Source organism: Heterodontus francisci, chromosome 5 (assembly GCF_036365525.1).
Source record: "Heterodontus francisci isolate sHetFra1 chromosome 5, sHetFra1.hap1, whole genome shotgun sequence".
In the NCBI taxonomy this organism is placed as follows: Eukaryota; Metazoa; Chordata; class Chondrichthyes; order Heterodontiformes; family Heterodontidae; genus Heterodontus; species Heterodontus francisci.
In genome coordinates, this window is record NC_090375.1 from 31842067 (window position 1) to 31861505 (window position 19439).

The window sequence follows — 19439 nt, forward strand, 5'->3', positions numbered from 1 at the left end:
GTAGTATCTGATGATTTATGTGTACCTTTTAAGATATACATACATTGATCGTGGTTTAATTGTTAGTTTGTATTTAATTTATATTGATTTTGGTTTGAGTGTTAAAGTAAAATTTATAAACATGAAATCTTGAGCGATTGGTTTTTGTTTCCTAAATTGGGGTCAGTCAGTGGATTCGATTCTTTTAGTTTGCTGGTGGTCTACACAAGCATCATAATAACTGGCCTGGTCTACACAAGACTCCAATCCCACACTGTCCCAACCTCAATAGCTTATGATCCACTGCTCATGCGATCTTACCGGAGGCGGACAATTAAAAGCCTATCTCCAGGAGCTCCATCCAATTAGGGATGGGTGGGTGGGATGCGCAGGCAAGAGGACCATTGGGTGATGGTGGCATTGTGGTAATGTCACTGAACCAATAATCCAGAGGCACAGACCAATGCCCTGGGGACATGGGTTCAAATTCCACCATGGGAGCTGGTGGAATTTAAATTCAATTAATTAATAATAATAAAATCTGGAATTGAAAGCTAGTCTCAGTACTGGAGCCATGAAGCTATCATCAGTTGTCGTAAAAACCTATCTGATTTACTAATGTCCTTTAGGGAAGGAAATCTGCCATCCTCACCTGGTCTGGCCTACACATGACTCCAGACCCACAGCCATGTGATTGACTCTTAATCTGCCCCTGTGAAATGGCCTTACCACTCAGTTGTCAAGGGCGATTAGGGATGGGCATCAAGTTCTGGCCTTGCCAGCGATGCCCCCATCCCATGAAAGAATAATAAAAGAAACATCTGAGGCTCTGGGTGACTGGCAGCCCCACCAGGAGAGGTGGGTGCTGCAGATGTAAAAATGAGACTGCGAAGGCACTGCAAGATGGAGGCGCCCATTGAAGAGTTTTTTTTTAAAGTTTAAATAAACAGTGGCCACCGCTGCTAGGCCATTATTGTGGAGGAGAACACCTCCACAGGATGGTCTGTGGCCGCGGCTGTGTTCCTTTGGCATCTGAGGCTCTCCAGGACAGGGAAATTAAAGGTGGCCTCACCAGCACTCTGGCCTACTGCTGGGAGGCCACCTCCAGAAACCTGCCAGGCTTCAGCCTCAGTGTGGGGGGGGGTGGGGGGGCACCATCCACTGTCAGGAAGATCCCAGCAGTGTCACCAATTTGCCCTCAAATGGGCATTCACTTGCTTATACTTAACTACCTGCCACTTCTGGGTGTGTACTTTATGCTGACCTTTGCCCCATCCCCAGCAAGATTACTCGGAGGCAGGAAGCCATGGGAGACCCTGGCGTGCACATTTCAAGAATTCCCCACCCTCCCACCTCCAAAGCCACCTCCCTGTGGCTGATAGGATTCCGCCCTATGTAGCCGACTCAATGGGCTGAATTTTCCTGGATCTGTGGAGGGAGGGCGGGAGGGGAGGCCGTGTTGGGATAGCTCCCTGATACATTTCTGCCTCTGGGGGAGCTTCCAGGGGCGTCTGAGAAAGCAAGTCAGCACCCGCTCCAACACCCGCAGGCAGCCAATTCTGCCACTCATAGGCCCAATTAGAGGCCATTTTGTGATGGAGACGGGATCTTTCTGCTGTCGGAGCGGCCCCCCCACCCGATGCAAAGCCCGACAGCTCTCTAGAGGCGGCCTCCCAGCAACATGCCAGAGAGTCATTGATGCTTCCTTTAAATCCTACCACCCCACCCCCCTGCCCTTGTGATCATTAGGTCACAGCCGCAGGCCTTCCAGTGGAGGGGTTTTCCCCCTCCCGGTGGAGCTGCCAGCTGCCCAGAGCCTTGGGCACTCCCATTGACCATCCTGCCTGCGTAGCCTGCACTCCATCCCTAATTGGAGGGGCTCCCAGAGGCAAACCTGTTATTTGGCCCCAGATGGGAAGATTGCACAGGCGGGTGGGACTCAAACACCACCAGGGTGGGGATGTACATATGGTCCTGACATCGGAGTCCCGCCAGCAGCTGGAAAACTCAGCCCAATGCCTTCCAAGAACTAGCAATGGGCAATAAACACTGCCTTGCCAGTGTTTCCCCCATCCCAAGAACAAGTTTTAAAAAAAGAAATCCTCACCTTTTCTCTCTGCTGTAATTACAGTCACAGGTGCAGACTGTTCCAGAATGCATTCGGATCGCACCAGTAGGAATATGTTTTCAAATCAGCCCAATGGCTCAGAGATGGAGTCTCCAGTTTTGAGTTGTACAGGCTCTGAAGATCCAAGATTTGATCCCTGATCATTTACTATCTCCAGTTTCCATCATTGCCTCTGGTACATCTCTCACCCTTGGCTGAGGACTGCACACTTGAACACACTTGACATACAGCTGGTCTTGTTATCCACTGTCATCTTTTTTTGGACCATATGAAGCCCTGTAGGACTTCCCTATTTTTGGTGGCCTGCACAGAAGCATCTACAGCCCAAAAACCAATTTGGCCTATTTACAGCTATTTCTGCCAAGGTTCCATTCCCCCTGTACCCCACAACACTTCCAGTGTCCAAATCTATAAAATTATAATTGAATCAACACTCCAGTATTCCCCGTAAAACAATGTGAAGCATCATACAGAGAAGACTGCTTCCTCAATAATGGCCCCTAACATATAAATTGATGTTTCTGTTATCAGATACCACATATTTGAGTATCAATACTTTGGGGTGGAAATTGCATCGCTCTAACCTGTGTGTGTGAACTGGGTACAGGGTACAAGCCCTGTGTCATGACAGGTAGGCCCAAGGGCTGATTTGAATTGAAGGAATCTGATTCCCAAAAGGATATCAAGTGAAATGCTTTGTACTCAAGGGAAACCTGTCATGAAAGGAAGGAACACTGTGCATGCTATTCTGATTCTGCCTTTTCCAAAGGGAAGGTGATTGCAGGCTAACCCCTTTGCAAACACAGTATTATCACTTGCTTGATACATATGGGCACTGAAGACTGCCTGATATGCCAGGTATTTTCTAGGATGAGAACTGGAACCAAACTGGGATAATTGTCACATATACAGGAGGAGTCATCCTGATCCAAATATGTCTGCCGGCCTTTGTGCAGCAGATGGTATGATTGTGTAGGACCTTGTTTTGTAAAGTGCAGGCAGAAAGTCAGGTCATGTAGCTGGACATGTAAGAGGAAACATGTGAAGAGGTATATAAAACCGTCCAAACAAGGTTTGCTTAAAATTGTGGAAAGGCTATTAAAAAAAAACAAACCAAAAATATACTGCTTATGAGGAAGATATTTTGCCCGGATTAGGAGGCTGGTAACTTATTGGGTAAATTGTTCATTTGTACTTGCATTTAGCATCTGACTGTCCGAGAAATACAATCATAAATACAGTAGAAATAAAAGCAGCCAGAGAACTCAATGTAACAGTCGCCAAAAGGTCCAGCCACACTTGTCTGCTTTTTAAAAATCCTACAATAAACTTTGCATTCATGTAACATAGAAGTGGACGCCAGCCTACTGTGCTACGAGCAGTTTCCTTTCACTTTGCCTCAGGAGGTTGAGTTTAATTCTTTGTTTGGTGCAGGTCTGGCAGTCTGAGGAGTAACAGTGTGAAAATCATTCGGCACTGGTTACACTCAGCTATTGTAGGCACCTGCAGCAGAAATCTGACACTCATGCTATAGTCTGAGAGACTTTGGTCATGCATTCAAAGTAAATTGGTATTTTTTTTTTCACAAATTGTAGTATTTTACAAATGGTCAAAATTCACATTTATTTTATTTAAATTCAGGAAAGATGTTAAGATCTTTTTAGTTGCATTATTCTGGATATTCTGATGAATTCAATTTTTTGCATTATTTGGAGGAAGCAAGGGGAAAGGAAGGTTGGCAGCCAAGTGGGATTACATTTGAAACCGATTACCTGCATTGATTATTATTGTCACGCTATGCTGAATAATGTCTTTTTAATCCACTGGCTGGAAAAGTGAATTAAACTTAAAGGAAAAAGAAACAGATAAAGGGTGACTTTTCTAGCATGGGTCTGCGTGGGTTTCCTCCGGGTGCTCTGGTTTCCTCCCACATGCCAAAGACTTGCAGGTTGATAGGTAAATTGGCCATTAGTAATTGCCCCTAGTATAGGTAGGTGGTAGGGAAATATAGGGACAGGTGGGGATGTGGTAGGAATATGGAATTAGTGTAGGATTAGTATAAATGGGTGGTTGATGGTCGGCACAGACTCGGTGGGCCGAAGGGCCTGTTTCAGTGCTGTATCTCTAAACTAAAAAACTAAACTAACAGGACATTAAGGCTAACACTTGGACATTAAACTGATGGAGGTGAATCACTCAAACCTAATCACTTGAACAATGGAACCCCGGTTGAGAGAAAGGAATTCCTCGACATGAACTGATTAAGTTGCTAGAGGGAATACATACTGGCAACATTCATGTTAAATCACTGGGGAATATTCATGTGACAGGCCCACCTTCTGTGTGCTTAAGCTGGTGTTTCCTCTGCAGCAACCAAGACAAGCAGCTAGAGACTAACAAGAGAAGACCCAAGTGGGGTCCCTCCTCCACTCTCTTTCTCCAGTCCACCTTGCATGCTTAGAATCCTGTCTTCTGGACATAACCACCTAGGCCTATCACTGCTGCGGACAGAGACCCCGTGAAGGAAATTATTTGCATCACTGTTTCCAGGAGAACCAATGAATCAGCCATCCACATCTGCAAACTGGAAGCCTCCGAACAACCGAATTCAGCCTGAAGCCAGCCGAGTCGCCAACCTCCAAAGACTGTATACCCTTATTTAATGTCCTAGACTCTAATCCAACCAAACTATCCTTCCCCAATCTGTAAACTATTTTTGTGTGTGTGGGTATGAGAAAGTTGGAGTGCAGTTTTTTTTATTTTACTTAGATCATCTTTAAGTATAATAAAGATAACCACTTTCTTTGGTAAACTCAAGATAACCTGTCTGGTTCTTTTTATGACCGTAGCACGTAGATATTTAAACACTCACTGAATGGCAAGTATATTCACTTTAAAAAGAAATAAACGCATTGTGGCCAAACAAGGAGAGGGAAAAGAGGGGAGCCCTTCGGCCCCCTCCTTACCTGATTGTAACAAATATCCATATCTATCTTAGCATGTCTAAGGAAAATGGTTTTCACAGGCTTTGTGACAATGTTGTGCTGGCTCATAAAAGCTTATCTCTATCCTTCACTGTCGCTGGGTCAAAATCCTGGAACTTCCTTCCTAACAGCACTGTGGGTGTACCTACACCCCAGATGGACTGCAGCGGTTCCAGAAGGCAGCTTCACCTCCACCTTCTCAAGGGCAATTAGGGATGTGCAATAAATGCTGGCCTAGCCAGCGATGCCCACTTCCCATGAAAGAGTGAAAAAAATCCTATCTCCACTGCAAGAACAGCACTGTTGGTGGCTACAAAGGCCCTTACAGCCCTGAACATTTAAGTTTCTGGTTTATTCTGAGCTGCCACAAGAGATAACAGCAATATCAAGCTGTTAACTGTTCTGCTTTCAGGGCAAGCAATTTTATTAATTCCTCCATGAAAAGCAGCAGCACAATTAGAAGGTAAAAGCAAAATACTGCAGATGCTGGAAAACTGAAATAAAAACAGGAAGTGCTGGAAATACTCATCAGGTCAGGCAGCATCTGTGGAGAGAGAAGCAGAGTTAACATATCAGGTCAGTGAACTTTCATCAGAATAATGAGAAAGTACTTTTTTAAAAATCTTCTTTTCTGATTGCAGTATCTCTCCAAACTTCATGGCATGCCATCCGGGGGCTCCTGATGCAAAATTGCTTTGCCTTCATGAACCTCAAGGTTTTCGAGGCTATCAATGTACAGGTCAGCTGCGACCATCAAACCAGGATAACGCAAATGAATATCAGCTTCCAAGATAACAGTTGCGTTAGCTTCACTTTGAAGAAGGCAATGGTGTCAGAATTGTCCAAGCCATGAAGAAGAGTGTAAGGTCAACTCTTAGCAGACCAAGGCAATTTTCTTGAACCCTGGCTTATGACATATCTGAAACATCCACAAGCAGCAGCAGAGCACAATACGAGTCCCATATAGCCACCAGGCTCATCATTGAGCCTACAATAGACATCCTGAAGCAGGGCTTCAGATACTTGGACAAACCTGGGGCTCTAACAATACAATTCTGCCTAGGTCTCCAAGACTATCTTGTATGCTTGGTAGCATTAAAATGATAACGGGGATGAGCGGTTTTGATTATCAGGAGAGATAAGAGAAAGTAGAGCTCTGGACATTAGAACAAAAAGTTATCAAGAGAGGTCAGATAAATAAGTTCTAAATTATGAAGGGTTTTAGTAAGGTAAATAAGGGAAAAACTATTCCATTAGTCAGTTAGTGCGTAACTAGAGGGCATAAATTTGAGAACGTCATCAACAGAGAAATATTTTAAGTGTTTTAGGATGCGGAGTACCCTAGTAGAAACAGTAGCAGAAGCAAAATTTATTATCCATCTACATCTACATCTGTTGGCGCAGTGGTTAGCACTGCAGCCTCACAGCTCCAGTGACCCAGGTTCGATTCTGGTACTGCTTGTGTGGACTTTGCAAGTTCTCCCTGTGACTGTGGGTTTTCGCCGGGTGCTCTGGTTTCCTCCCACAGCCAAAGACTTGCAGGTTGATAGGTAAATTGGCCGTTGTAAATTGCTCCTAGTATAGGGAGGTGGTAGGGGAAGGTGGGGATGTGGTAGGAATATGGGATTAATGTAGGATTAGTATAAATGGGTGGTTGATGGTCAGCACAGACTCGGTGGGCCAATGGGCCTGTTTCAGTGCTGTATCCCAAAAATTAAATAAAATCTTAGATCCTCATGCTTCACCTTTTCTCGTCAAGTTTTTGTCACATTGGCCGGAATTTTCCCAGCCCTCGGGAGGAGGGTGTGGATGGGGGGTGGGAGAGCTGGGAAAATAGCAGAAAACCTTGTCAGGGCTGTTCCCCGACATGGTCCTGCCTCCAGGTGAATTTCCCAGGGGCGGGCAATGGGTGGAATTGGTAACCCATCAACCCGTGCTGGAGGCAGGTAGGCAATTAACATTGTTAAGGCCTCAATTGCCAGCAATTTTCAGAGAGGAAGGCAAGTTTACTGCCATTGCATAAGTCTCACCCCCCTACCCCCATTACCCCAAACCCATGTACGGAGCCCAGCAATACTTTGGAGGCAGCTTCACAGCGGGAGTTCATAGTGCCATCATAGCCTGGTGCAGAGGCCTGTTGAAAGGATCAGAAAGGCAGTATGCAGCACATCCGTGATCTGATGCATTTGTCTGCGGGTGTTTCCCCTCCAGACTGGTGTCCCTGACAGTCCCAGGCCTGCGTTTCACATATGCCTTTTGGACTGATAGATGAGCACCTCCATCCTGAGGCACCCGCTCACTCTCCCTCACCTGAGCAACATCGCCTGTCCCAGTGGGCATGAATTTGGGAGGCGACAATACCTTGGGAGAGGAAAGGGAAGTTGGAGATTGGGTAACTTGACCACTCGTTTTCACCTTTCGTCACACCTTTTGTGTTTAAATCTTTAGCATTATGAATTCCTGCCTATATAATCTTGTCACATTCTAATTGCACAACTTGGTCAATGGGCAGCCTATGAAGTGAACTTATGAACTTCCTCTCAAGTCCCCCCCCCACCCCCCCGTCCTGATTTTGCTGGAGCAACTTTTCCTCATTATTTTTTTTTTTATTAGGCAAGTTCTTTTTAGGCTTGAAAATTTCACATTTTGTGTTGGTTATTGCTTCTGTTTGTTATCATTTCTTTCTTCCCTTCAGCTTTTCCGGCTCTTTTACTGGATCCGCACCAGCTTGTCAGTACCTATGTGAAAACCTCTTGCAGAATTTCACATGATGTTCCCACAGCTGCAGTAGCTGCATGTGTTTGCAGTATGCCGCTGAACAGATTTTGAAGGTGTGTGTGTGTGTGTGTGTGTGTGATGTACCAATGGTTAAGTGTTTCAGTGATGCATTGTTTGCAATGAAATAACAGTTCCATTGGAGGATACCAACTGCAAGCAATAGAAATTTAAAAAAAAAATCTTTTACTGTGAAGTGGAATGATTGGTGTTGAATTTAAAATGAGAATAGAAAATAAAGTATTATGTCTAAATTACCTTGTATCATATTTTGAAGAGAAAATAATTAGTGCAGAACTGTCAGCACAAGGGATTCCAATCAGTGTAATCACCAGCATCTGTCTGCACTTTTCCATCGCTCTCCATTTAATGTCTTATTTACTTCATGTAGTGTTTTTAATGTGTGACTGATAGCATGCTGTGCTGGTAATATTGTCGCATTGCTGTAATTGATCTTCCCTTCTGCATTCTGCTCTCTCTTTTTCTAAAAGAGCAGACTTGCTGGGAACATGAAGATAAATTTTGCATCTCAGCACTAGGTGGGGCCGAACTGTTGTGACTAATAATCGCTGCAATGGAAACAGGCCAGCCACACAGGATTTTCTGCAATCAGTCTAATTAAGCATTCAGAAAGAGCTCCTCCTGCTGATTTAGCCCAACGCGGGGAACTCAGAAGCCAATGGGCAATAGCTGCTGGCTGGTGTTGGGCCAGCAATGCTCGCTACTCAGTATCCAGCCAGTTATTGACTCCTCTTTGATTGCTGCTTGCTCCATTTGTTGCTCTGGTCTGTCTCCCAGACCTCTGATCCTCACAACCCCTGTCTTTGGCCAATGTGTTAGCGAGCACAATCTGCCTGCCAAGCCCCCATAAAGAAGTGTGGCTTCTATCTATCAGCACTTGTCCCCCATCTCATCAGTTTCAGGTTGATTGTGAGCACTTGTGCAACCAATAGGTTGCTATGTTCATCCCTGCATGTCATCAAAGTGCATCTCATCTACACCCTCTTAATGGCTTTGGCACAACTTCCAAATGCAGGGTGCTCAAAACAGGACATAATACTTTAACAATGGCCAAACCAACTCCTCGATCATTATCCCTCGATATGTTTTACTCCACGAGCAGGATAGACCACTCAAGGTGAGGCCTCAGTGGTATACAATTAGGTGGTCCAACGGCTTCAGGTCAACATGGAAACATTCTGGTGATCATCTATCTCAAGTGACAATTCAGAACTCAGGTATGTTAAATAATACTTGGAGGAAGCACTGAGACAAGCGAGGGCAGAAAATGTACTCTAGGTGGAGGACTTCAACATCCACTACCAAGAGCAGTTAAGTAATACCACCACTGATTAAGCTGGCCGAAACCTGAGAGACATAGCTGCCAGGCTGGGCTTGCATCACCCGGTGAAGGAGCCAACATGAGGGAATAACTGCTTGACCTCAACCTTTCTAACTTATCTGCTGCAGTCATGTCTGTTCACGATGGCTATGGATGATGTGACCACCAATCAGCCAATGCCTGTTCAATTCAATGTGCAGTATCTTTAAATATTTTTGCGCAGCCACATCTGCACAGCTTCTTAAAGGGGCAACTTGTGGGCAATCTGTGCAATACCTTTCGGGTTGTTGCGCATCCGCGCATGTGCGCAGCTTAGAGGAAACATTGGCAACCACAGCACAGTCCTTGTGAAGACAATTTCTCCTCTTCACAGTAAGCACACTTTCCATAATGTAGTGTGGCACTACCACATTGCTTAGCAGGACAAATTAAGGACAGATCCAGCTGTCCAAAACTGGACATCCATGAGGTGCTATGGGCTGCGAGCAGCAACAGAATTTTATACAAACACGGTCTGTAACTTCATGGCCCAGCACATCCTTCACCATATCCATCAATCCAGGAGATTAATCCTGCTTCAATGGTGAGGGCAATACCTGGCACATCTTAGAATCAGGCACCAATGTAGGGAAGCTACAACAAAGGGCTATCTGAATGCTAACCACCAAAAGCACCAGGTTAAAGACTGAGCTACTGGTAAGCGATTCTAAAGCCAATGGATCGCAATGAAAATTTGTAGCCCTACCATGTCCACTTGGGACTGTTGTTGAAAAATCAGGTGACTAATAGAGGGAAGAGGCTCAAATGAACATCCCCATCCTCAAACACAGTAAACTTCAGCATCCGAGTGTGAAAAAACACGGCTGAGGTGTTTGCAAGCATCCTCAATCAAAGAGCCAAGTGAATGACCCTAATTCACCTCTTCCCAAGATACCAACCATTATAGATGCCAATGTCTGGCCAATTTTGTTTACCATGTGACATTAAGAATAAGCTAGACACTACTAAAGCTACGAGCTCTGACAACATCCTAGCTACTTGTTGACAGCCTGTGCACAAAAACTAGCTGGCCCTTTAGCCAAATTATTCCAATGCAATTGCGATTCTGGTGCAAGGAAAATAGATGCTGAGCTAAAGGATAAGAGATTAGAAGCAGGCGACCAAAAGTTAGTCAAAAGGTGGATTTTAAGGATGGCTTCAAAACCAGAGAGGGAGGTGAAGAGGTAACAGGATTTAAGGAGGGATTCCAGAGAATGAAGCGTAGGTTTCTGAGGGCACAGTGCCAATGGTGGGATGATGGGAGGGATCCTTGCCAACGGATCTACCACTGGCCCAATCCAAGTGCAAACTGGGATCGAGCAAGACTGTGTCATCGCGCCAACGATCTTTTCCACCTTCCTCATTGCAACACTCCACCTCATCTCCTTGAAGCTCCCTGTGGGAGTAGATCTACTCTACAGGACAAGCAGGAAGCTATTTAACCTATGTTGCCTCCAGTCCAGAACCAAGGTCACCCCAACCTCTGTCATCGAGCTGCAGTATGCTGATGAAGCTTCCTTCCCCTGGACTCAGAGGCCAAGCTTCAAACCCTTGTCGATGCATTTACGGAAACGTATGAAAGAATAGGCCTTAAGCTAAACATCTGTAAGACAAAGGTCCTCCTACCAGCCTGCTTCCACAGCACCACACTGCCCCCGGCTATCAATATCCATGGCAACCCACTGGAAAATGTGGATCACTTCTCATACCTTGGGAGCCCCCTCTCAGCAAGGACAGACATCGATGATGAAACTCACCACCATATCCAGTGTGTCAATGCAGCCTTCAGTCATCTGAGGAAAAGAGTGTTTGACGACAAAGACCTCAAACCTGGCACCAAGCTCATGGTCTACAGGGCCGCAGTGTTACCTGCCCTCCTGTATGCCCTCATGTTGGAAACATGGGCACTGTACGCCAGACATCTCAAAGCCTTGGAGAGATATCACTAGTGGTGCCTCTGCAAAATCCTGCAAATTCAGTGGCAGGACAGGCACTCCAATATCAGTGTCCTCTCTCAGGCCAACATCCCCAGTATCGAGACACTGGTCATGGCTAGACAGTTACGTTGGGTGGGCCACATCATCTGCATGGCTGACACAAGACTCCCAAAACAAGCTTTCTATTCCGAGCTCCGTCATGTTAAGAGGCTACCAGGAGAGCAGAGGAAACGCTACAAGGATGTCCTTAAAGCCTCCCTGAAGAAATGTGACATCTCCACTGATTTATGGGAATCTCTTGCCCAAGACCATCCAAAATGAAGAAGACGCATCCACTAAGGTGCCAGCCAGTTCGAACAATATCGACATGCCCAGGCAGCGACCAAATGCAAACAATGGAAGGAGGGTTCGGAAATTTGAGCATCCCCATTCACTCGTCTTACCAAACACCACCTGCAGCAGAGTCTGCGGATCCAGAATTGGACTATTCAGTCACCTAAGGACCCAAAACCCTGGAGTGGAAGAAAGCCATATCCGTTCCCGAGGGACTGCCTAAGAAAAAGGATGGAGGGGAGAATACACGAGAGGCCAAAGTTAGAGGAATGGAGAGTTCATGTGGGATTGTAGGGCTTGAAGAGATTACAGACTTGGACAAGGGTTGGGGGTTAGTGGGGAAGATTGAGGCCAGCAAGGAACTAAACATGAGCATGAGAATTTTAAATTTGAGCAGCTGGTAGACTAGGAGCCAAGTCAGCAAGGACAGGGGAGCTGGGCAAGTAGGACTTGGTTCAGGATAAGATACAGGCATTAGAGTTTAGGCAAGATTAAGTTTATGAACAGTGGAGGATGGGAGGCTGGCCAGGAGAGAATGGAATAATTGAGCCTGGAGCTGACAAAGGCATGATTGAGGGTTCCAACAGAAGATGGACTGAGGTAGGGGTAGTGGTGGTGATGTTACAGAAATGGATGCGTGCTGTCCCTGTGATGGAGAGGTTATGAGATTGAAAGTTCTGATCAGCATTGAAAAGTGCGGTAAGGTTGTTCAGCCTTAAACTGTAGCCAGTTATTGAGTTGAAGTCAGTTTTGAGAGAATGGAGTTTGTTTAATGGGGCAGGATTGGGAGGGGTAATTACTTCAGTCTTCCTGATGTTTACTTGGAGGATGTTGCTGTTCACTGATATTGGACAAGCAGTCTCACATAGAGGCAGTAGGCAGACTGAGGGAAGTGATGGAGAGGTAGAGCTGTGTGGCATCAGCCTACATATGCCTTTGGATGATGTTGCCATGGGGCAGCAAGTAGGTGAATTGGAATTGCTGCTGTTTTGAGGAGGGCAGGTCCCAGAAGCTCGGTGTGTAATTTTCATATTGATGCCACATGCCAGCAGTGTAATGATCTTGTAACATCTTGGAATTTGAGTGACATCATCATCTTTCATACTTACAAACAGGCAGGAAAAAACCTCTGCAACAACTTTGGAGGGAAGGAATGCTGCATTTTTATCGTAGAAATATAAAAACAGGAGCAGGCATTTAACCTACTGGACCTGCTGTACTATTTTGTTAATCATGGCAGTTCCACCTTCTGAATCCTAACTCCTGACATTTCTCAATGTCTCTTAATACACTTATGACCCAAGCAAGTATATATCTCCCTTTTAAATACCTCTGAATCTGAAGCTTCAGGGGTTATACACCTTATGACAATCATTACTGTGTTGTAAAATAATATAGTTGTAACTTTTTCCAGTCAATTGACATTGTGGGTATGAGGAGATGGATTTAAAATGCAACTTTCTGAATGGTGATGAGCAATGATGTAATTAATTCAAATAGCTGTAAATCTTTAGTGGTAACAGTTAGATATTTGTACACAACAGTTGCACAAGTACTAAATATTACTGCAACTATGAACACAAAACACTCCTTTCATGAAAAGCTGCTCTCACACTATTTGAGAAAGTCAAACAGACAGAAGTCTATAGTTTTGATCCTGATGATACCACATGCAAGTGATACAATTATGCCTTTAGAGTCATAGGCCAGAATCAGGAGAGAGCCAGCCTTCGCCAGACATGCAGAGATTTTATATAGCTCAGGCCCTTAATTGACCTTGGTCAGAACTTCCGGCCCACTGAGGCAGGAAGTCCTGCCTCCAAGAGCTGCCAGCCATCAGAGGGCCAGCAGCTCTTCAGTCTCAGCAGTGCCACTGGGTGGCCACTGCTGGGACCGCACTCAGCCAGGACTAGCAACAATGGAGGAGGCCCCAGAAATGGTAAGTGGGGATCAGGCCTTGCCAGGGACAAACAGCTGGGCCCCAGCAAGGTCGGGGGTGTTGGGGCCGATCGAGAGGGCAGGGGGAGGTATTCCAGCGGGGGCGGATTGTGCCGCTTAGGGTGCCCTCTGTGGGGCACAGAGTACCCTTTAAGGAGGCCACCACCCCAGCCCACAAGAAGGCTGCCAGATATTACCGAGCAGTCTCCTCAGGTACTGAGGTGCCCGCCCTCCACTGGCAATATACCAGCGGTGGTGGGAGGAGGATCTCAAGTGGCAATTAAGGGGAGATGGTGGCATAGTGGTAATGACACTGGACTAGTAATCCAGAGAACCAGGGTAATGCTGTGGGAACACAGGTTCAAATCCCACCACAGGAGCTGGTGGAATTTAAATTCAATTAATTAATAAAAATCTGGAATTGAAAGCTAGGCTCAGTAATGGTGCCATGAAACAAACATCAATTGTTATAAAAACACATCTAGTTCACTAATGTCCTTTAGGGAAGGAAATCTGCTGTCCTTACCTGTTCTGGCCTACTTGTGACTCCAGATCTGCAGCAAAGTGGTTGGCTCTTAACTGCCCTCTAAAATGACCAAGCAAGCCACTCTGTTCAAAGGCAATTAGGGATGGGTAACAAATGCTGGCCTAGCCAGCAAGGCCCACATCCCATGAAAGAATAAAAAAAAGAATTGGCCACTTAAGGGCATCAATTGGCATGGGGCGGATGGGCCGTTTGCCACTTCCAGCGCTGCTGGTAAAATAGCAGTGGGGGTAGATAGGTGATGGGAATAGCGCCCCCACCTGCCACACCCATCCCCCACCTCCCACTTGATTTTACACCTGCCGCCCCCCCCCACCCCCACCTCCCAGCCGGCTCCTGGTGGGAGACGTAAAATTCTGGCCTTTGAGTCATTTTCAGATTAGAAGGAGGCCATTCAGCCCATTAAGTCCATGCCAGCTCTCTCTGGAGCAATCCAGTCAGTCCCGTTCCCCCGTTCGATTCCTGTAGCCTCGCAAGTTTATTTCCTTCCATCGAATTGCCTATTGAAATCAATGATTGTCTCTGCTCCCACCACCCTCATGAGCAGCAAGTTCCAGGTCATTACCACCCACTGCTTAAAAAAGTTCTTCCTCATATTCCCCTCTCCATCTCTTTCCCAAATCCTTCAACCTGTGTCCCCTAGTCTCCGTACCATCAGTTAATGGGAACAGTTTTTCCTTGTCCAACTTAGCCTATCATAATCTTGTACACCTCTATCAAATCTCCTTTGTTCCAGGGAGAACAACCCCAGCTTCACCATTCCAACCTTGTAACCAAAATCCCCCATCCCTGGAACCATTCTGGTAAATCTCCTCTGCACCCTCTCAAGGACCCTCACATCCTTCCTAAAGTGTGGTGACCAGAACTGGATGCAATACTCTCGTTGGGGCCTAACCAGAGCTTTATAAAGGTTCAGCATAAAATCCCTGCTTTTCTACTCAATGCCACTATTTATGAAGCCCATGATCTCATATACTTTGCTAACCACTCTCTCAAGATGCCTTGCAACCTTCAAAGATCGATACACATGCACATCTGATCCTGTACACTCTTTCGGACTGCACCATTAAGTCCATATTGCCTCACCCTATCTCTTCGGCCAAAATGCATCACCTCACACCTGTCTGTATTAAATTCCATCTGCCACCTGTCTGCCCATTCTGCTAGCCTATTGATGACCTGTTGCAGGCGTTCCTATCGTCCTCACTGTTTGCCGCACCTCCAAGTTTGATATCATTGCCAAATTTTCAGATTCTACTCTGTATTTCAAAATCCAAGTCATTTATATTTATACATATATACTTATATATAGCGCTGTCCATCATTCTCCAGTCAGTAAAACAACCATTTACCATGACTCGAAGTTTTCTGTCCTTAAGCCAATTTTTTATCCAACTGGATACTGACCTTCCTATTCCATGAGCCTCAATTTTGTTAACCAACCTTTTATGTGGTACTTCATCAAACACTCTCTTAAAATCCATATAGACAACATCCACCACATTCCTTTCATCAACCTTCTCTGTTACATCATCAAAAAAATTAAATTCGATTAGTCAAGCCTTTTACAAATCCTTGCTGGCTATCCTTAATTAACTCAAACTTCTCCAAGTGCCTGATTTTTTCCCCGATAATTGTTTCTAAAACCTTACCCACCACTTATGTTAAACTAACTGGTCTGTAGTTGTTAAGACTGTCCTTACACCCTTTCTTGAATAATGATGTCGCATTTGCCACTCTCCACTCCTCCAGCACCTCTCCCGTATTTAGGGAAGATTGGAAGATTATGGCAAGTCCTTCCATTATCTCCACCTCCACTTCCTTTAGCAACCTGGGTGCAAGCCATCTGGACCAGGTGACTTATCTACCCTAAGCATAGCCAGCCTTTCCAGTACCTCCTCACTCTCCATTCTTACCCTATCCATTGCCTCTACTCTCTCAACTTCTACCAATATTTCATCAGAATCCTCTTCCTTAGTTTGATATGATTAATTTAATTTCATGTGATGTCGGAAACAAATGAAATAGTTGCCAAATTCTTTTTCATGAAATCAATCCTCTTCTTACAGTCAATTAGGGATGGCAAAAAATGCCAGCCTTACCAGCGATGCCCACATCCCATGAATTTTTTTTTTAAAAGGTTGTCACAGCAAATATTGCAGTAGTAGTTTCAGTACATTATTAGTTAATGTGAAAAAAAATTAGCAAGCCAACAGCATACAATGACCATAGATTAAACTAAACCTAACCCACTTCAGAAAATTACCTCGGAATGGGATCAACTGCTGGACCTTGTGCAGATGAAATCCATTAATTCGCACATCTCTATGGAGATGACCTATAAAGGCAGTTAAGATGAAGTTGTTATTGACCGTGTTAGGCTTCATGTAATTAATACATGGCACAAATATAAAAGTGATCATTCAAGTAACAGCAGTAAGGAACTTTATTTGCAGCTTTACACATACACATGAGAACTGGCTTCCTATCATTATTTGTGTCAGTGATTCACGGTAACCAGTAACTAGCATTTGATGTTTCCTCGCTTTCAGTTAGTTCCTTATCCACCTCAAAGTTTTGCCTCAGATACCCACTGCTTTGGACTTCTGGAGCAGCCTTTCATGTGGAATTTATCAGAAGCTCTCTGGAAACCAACATGTACAATATGATTGAGGTTTTCATCATCCACTTGGGATGTCACCTGAACATAAAAGGCTAAGAAGGTTGATTGGGAAGCAGTTTCCCCTTTGGAAACAATGTTAGTAGGCGCTTTTCATACAGGCAATTTCTTATTTTGTTTCTAATGTTCTTTTAAATTTGTCCAAGGGATATGGACAAGACTGGAAAAATAGCATTTATTGAACATCACTCATTTCCTTTAGAGTATTGGGACAACCACACATTATGGGACTAGGGTTATATGTAGGCCAGACAAGGTAGAAGTGGCAGGTTCCTGAAGGACATTAGTGAACCAATAGATTTTTACCAGAATCTAGCCGATTTTGCAGTCATTATTCTATGGTGCAGTACAGCAGCTGTGGCCTAACTGGTGTTTTATACAGTTGTAGCATAATCTCCCTGTTCTTACATTCTATGCCTTCAGTGAGGAACCAGATGGCTGCCAGTTCCCAAAGAGTTATCTCTCGAGAAAATCTGTTATTCATTATTGGGAGGTCAACCATGTTTTTGATACCAGGAGCAGGTGTGCTTGCTGATGTGAATTCCATTGTGCATCTGTGTCACTGAAGTAATGATAGTCCAACTGAAAAATAATCAGTTGTGATAATGTTCCTCCAATAATCGAGTTAAGGTATCTGATGAGATTATAAACTGCAAGAGTGAAGCATGAGTGGTTTGTTATGCTTTGTAGTGTGGGAGGCGGTGGCGTAGTGGTATTGTCACTGGACTAGTAACCCAGAGACCCAGGGTATTTCTCTGGGGACATGGGTTCAAATCCCACCACAGCAGAAGGTGGAATTTGAATTAAATTAATAAATCTGGAATTAAAAAGCTCGTCTAATGATGGCCATGAAACCATTGTCGATTGTTGTAAAAACCCATCTGGTTCACTAATGTCCTTCAGGGAAGGAAATCTGCTGTCCTTATCTGCTCTTGCCTACATGTGACTCCAGACCCACAGCAATGTGGTTGACTCTTACATGCCCCCTGAAATGGCCTAGCAAGCCACTCAGTTGTATCTAACCGCTAGTACTGTGAGTGTACCTACCCCACATGGACTGCAGTGGTTCAAGACAGCAGCTCACCGCCACCTCCCCAAGGGCAATTAGGGATGGGCAATAAATGCTGGCCTGGCCAGTGACGCCCACATCCCATGAATGAATTTTTAAAAATCTACAACCTTGAAGTCTTTCTCGATCTACTTGTTCAAGAGGAGTAGCCTTTATTTCATCATTTCTTCAGGTCTATTGATAGAGAAGGTGTAAATCTCCCCCTACGGCTCAGTCAGTTTATCCAGGAAAGCCAGGAAAGCTCCAGGTTGAAATGTTATCTTTGATAGTGCAGTTACAGCTGCCCTTTTGAAGGGAAAGTCATACAGAGTTTGTTCCCTCATTTTTAACTTTTTACCTCCTGCTGGGAATGGTGAGAACTGTAATGCTCAGCTGTAATGCTCTCTAAAGTGAATTCGTCTGGTAACATTTTCTGTCAGGGCTTAATAATGATCACTTGGGTGCGTTATCAGAGGGCACCCGGCAGCTATGTAATTATATGTCAGCGAGGTGTGAATGAGATAAAGTCGCTACAAAAATTGTGTTTTATTTTTCATTAGCAAGCTAAAGTGAAGAACTTCTAGTGCAGGAAATCACTAAGGTTAAAAACAGAGATAATAGACAAGATAATTAGGAGACATCAAGTTTGGGTTTTAACTGAACAGCCTGGGAGGGAGGAAAGACTGAAGGTGGTAAAGGGTTCCACAGTTTTTTGAGATCCTGGGAAAGAATGAATTGGAGCCAAGGACTATATGATGAGTTTTGGAGTTAGATTTTCCATCTTTTTTAAGCCAATTGATTTTGGGGCAGCTGAAGTCCAAATTGGGATGTTTCTTGAATCCTCTTTCCAACAACACTATTTGAAAATGTTCTGCTGGAATGGATGTCAGTAACTGGAAGCATATGGTGCTCATATTTAAACTAGTTTCCTTCCTTCTGGCCTAAATATTTGAACGTTCCTTTCCTTTATTTGGGATAAGAAGACTTTGGTGGAGGAAGGATTGAATTTGGGCGCCCTGCGTCCTCCTACACCATGCTCAGTTTACCTTTTTGCATCTATATTAATGTTTCCTCCTCCCAGCTTCTCAAATGTGAGTCTGCCGTCTCAAGTTGCTGGCAGCTAGTTAAATGTAGGCTGCATTTCCCATTCCCCTCCGATATGAGCTCCAACTAAAAGGTCCAGTAGGACTGGCAGCCTACCTTCATTATAATGAGGCCAACACTACAAAATTCAGGAAGGAGAGATCCCACCCCAACAAACCTCACGCAGGAACCCATCCAAGAAGAAAATCTACTCCTTAATGTTGAGAGTGAGAATTTGCAATCTTGAGTGCGGCGGCTCATTTAAATAGCCAGGCTCTGCCCACCCCACACCCCCCTCCAATCACATGGAGGGGGTGGGCTGTCCATCCCCAGCAATGGCGCCAGCTGCCTGTGTGCACCCAATAACAATTACAATAACTATATGCCCTTTCCACCCAGAAAACAATTACCTTTTATATCTGACCTTGCCCCCACCATGTTGCCACTGTCCCTTTTATTCCATGGGCTTCAGCTGTGCGGGTGAGTCTATTATGTGTCACATTATCAAATGTCTTTTGGAAGTCCATATACACTACATCAACTGCATTACCCTCTTCAACCCTCTCTATTACCTCGTCAAAAAACTCAATCAAATTACCTAAACAAGATATTCCATTAACAAACCCATG